The sequence below is a fragment of the Notamacropus eugenii genome, chromosome 1, assembly GCF_028372415.1.
Source record: "Notamacropus eugenii isolate mMacEug1 chromosome 1, mMacEug1.pri_v2, whole genome shotgun sequence".
NCBI classification, from domain to species: Eukaryota; Metazoa; Chordata; class Mammalia; order Diprotodontia; family Macropodidae; genus Notamacropus; species Notamacropus eugenii.
In genome coordinates this window covers 394,211,211-394,214,041 of record NC_092872.1, presented here as the reverse complement: position 1 = coordinate 394,214,041, position 2,831 = coordinate 394,211,211, and the positions used below count along the sequence as shown (strand labels likewise).

Below are 2,831 nucleotides of genomic sequence, written 5' to 3'. Positions count from 1 at the left end.
GAAGAGTAAACCCCTCTCCCTTGATTGTGCCACCTTGGAGAAACTGAGAACTTAGAGATCCCCAGAGTATATCCTCCACTTCACAAAGTACTTAAAAGTCAAGTAACTGGCTGGGAAAATTCCCAAAAGAGGGGAAAAATAAGACTATAGAAGGTTTCTTTCTTGATGAAGAGGAATTTCTTCCATCTTTTAGAATGAAGAAGAAAAAAGCACACCATCAGAGGAAGACATCAAATTAGAGGCTTCTATATCCAAAACTTCCAAAAAAAAATATGCAGTGGTCTCAGGCCATGGAAGAGCTCAAAAAGGATTTTGAAAATCAAATGAGCTAGGTTGAGGAAAAATTGAGAAGAGAAATGAGAGCAATGCAAGAAAATCATGAAAAGTGAGTCAACAGCTTGCTAAAGGAGATCCCCCAAAATGCTGAAGAAAATAACACCTTTAAAAATAGACTAACCCAAATGGCAAAAGAGGTCCAAAAAACCAGTGAGGAGAAGAATGCTTTAAAAAGCAGAATTGTCCAAATGGAAAAGGAAATTCAAAACTCACCCATGAAAATAGTTCTTTCAGCTCTGCGGGAGCAGCATCCAACCCACTCAGTGCTTTGAGGCTCTCCCAGTATCCTGGCCCAGCCAGCCTCCTCCTCCCCTTCCTCATCCTGTCCCCTCCATGGCAGACTATCTCATCAGCAGGGACATTTGTTACATTCCAGACAATGGGCTCATGGCGCAGCAGCTCTTCAATTGTGAGGATGGGCTGACGTACAATGACTTCCTCATCCTCCCAGGCTACATCGACTTCACCACAGGCCAAGTGGACCTGACCTCGGTGCTGACCAAGAGGATAACCCTCAAGACCACCCTGCTGTGTCCTCTATGGACACGGTCATAGAGGCCAGGATGGCCATCGCCATGACACTGATGGGAGGCATTGGCTTTATCCATCACAACTGCACCCAGGCCAATGAAGTGGGCAAAGTAAAGAAATATGAGCAGGGCTTCATCACTGACCCTGTGGTCCTGAGCCCCAAAGATCAGGTCAGAGACATGTTTGAAGGCAAGGCAAGGCATGGCTTCTGTGGAATCCCAATAATGGACAATGGCAAGATGTGCAGACACCTGGTGGGCATCATCTCCTCTTGACTTTCTCAAAGAGGAGGAACATGACCATTTTCTGGGCAAGATCATGACCAGCTGAGAGAATCTCGTGGTGGCTCCTGCAGGAGTCACACTAAAAGAAGCCAATGAAATCTTGCAACGGAGCAAGAAAGGGAAGCTGCCCATTGTAAATGAGGATGATGATCTAGTAGCCATCATTGCCCACACGGACCTGAAGAAGAATCGAGACTATCCCCTGGCATCCAAGGACACCAAGAAGCAACTTTTGTGTGGGGCAGCCATTGGTACCCATGAGGATGACAAATATAGACTTGACTTGCTGGCCCAGGCTGGTGTTGATGTGGTCGTGCTGGACTCTTCCCAAGGAAACTCCATTTTCCAAATTAACATAGTCAAGTACATCAAGGAGAAATACAATAATCTTCAGGTTATCAGTGGCAATGTGGTGACAGCTGCACAGGCAAAAAACCTCATTGAGCTGGAGTGGACGCTCTGTGAGTTGGAATGGGCAGTGGCTCCATCTGCATCACACAGGAAGTGCTGGCATGTGGGTGGCCTCAGGCAAAAGCTGTATACAAGGTTTCAGAATATACACTGTGCTTTGGTGTCCCAGTCATTGCAGATGGTGGCATCCAAAATGGAGGCCACATTGCCAAAGCTCTTGCCCTTGGATCTTTCACAGTGATGATGGGCTCTCTGTTGGCAGCCACCACAGAGGCCCCTGGTGAGTACTTCTGTGATGGGATCCGGCTAAAGAAATACCGGGGGGTGAGCTCTCTGGATACCATGGACAAGAACCTGGGTAGCCAGAACCATTACTTCAGTGAAGCAGACAAAATCAAAGTGGCTCAGGGAGTGTCTGGGGCCTTGCAGGACAAAATGTCCATCCACAAGTTTGTCCCCTACTTGATTGCTGGCATCCAGCACTCCTGCCAAGATATTGGTGCCAAGACTCTAACACAAGTCAGAGCCATGATGTACTCAGGGGAGCTGAAATTTGAGAAGAGGACATCATCTGCTCAGGTGGAAGGAGGTGTCCATGGACTCCATTGTTATGAGAAGCGGCTCTTCTGAGAAGTGGCCTTGTTTGCTTTTACTGCCTCTCACCTCTCCCTCTCTAGGTTTTTCAATAAAAAGCTGGATGTAGTGGTCAAAAAAAAAAAAGAAAAGAAAATAGTTCTTTAAAAATTAGAATGGAGCAGGTAGAAGTTAATGACTTTCTGAGAAAACAAGAAATTATAAAACAAAATCAAAAGAATGAAAAAATTGACGAAAATGTGAAAGATCTCATTGGAAAAACAACTGACTTGGCAAAATAGATTCAGGAGAGATAATTTAAAAATTATTGATCTACCTGAAAGCCATGATCAGAAAAAAAGAGCCTAGACATTATCTTCCAAGAAATTATCAAGGAAAACTTCCCTGATATTCTAGAACTAGAGGGTAAAATAGAAATGGAAAGAATTCACTGATCACCCACTGAAAGAGATCTCAAAAGGAAAATTCTTAGGAATATTGTAGTCAAATTCCAGAGTTCTAAAGTCAAGGAGAAAATATTACAAGCAACCAGAAAGAAACAATTCAAGTATTGTGGAAACGCAATCAGGATAACACAGGCTTTCACAACTTCTACATTAACAGATTGAAGGACTTAGAATATGATATTCTAGAGGTCAGAGGGGATAGGATTAAAACCAAGAATCACCTACCCAG

General features: G+C 44.1%; 1 pseudogene; it reads left to right on the top strand.

The window, feature by feature from the left end:
- Window positions 1-338: 338 nt before the first annotated feature.
- Window positions 339-2,264, top strand: LOC140526122 (inosine-5'-monophosphate dehydrogenase 2-like; annotated as a pseudogene).
- Window positions 2,265-2,831: the final 567 nt, after the last annotated feature.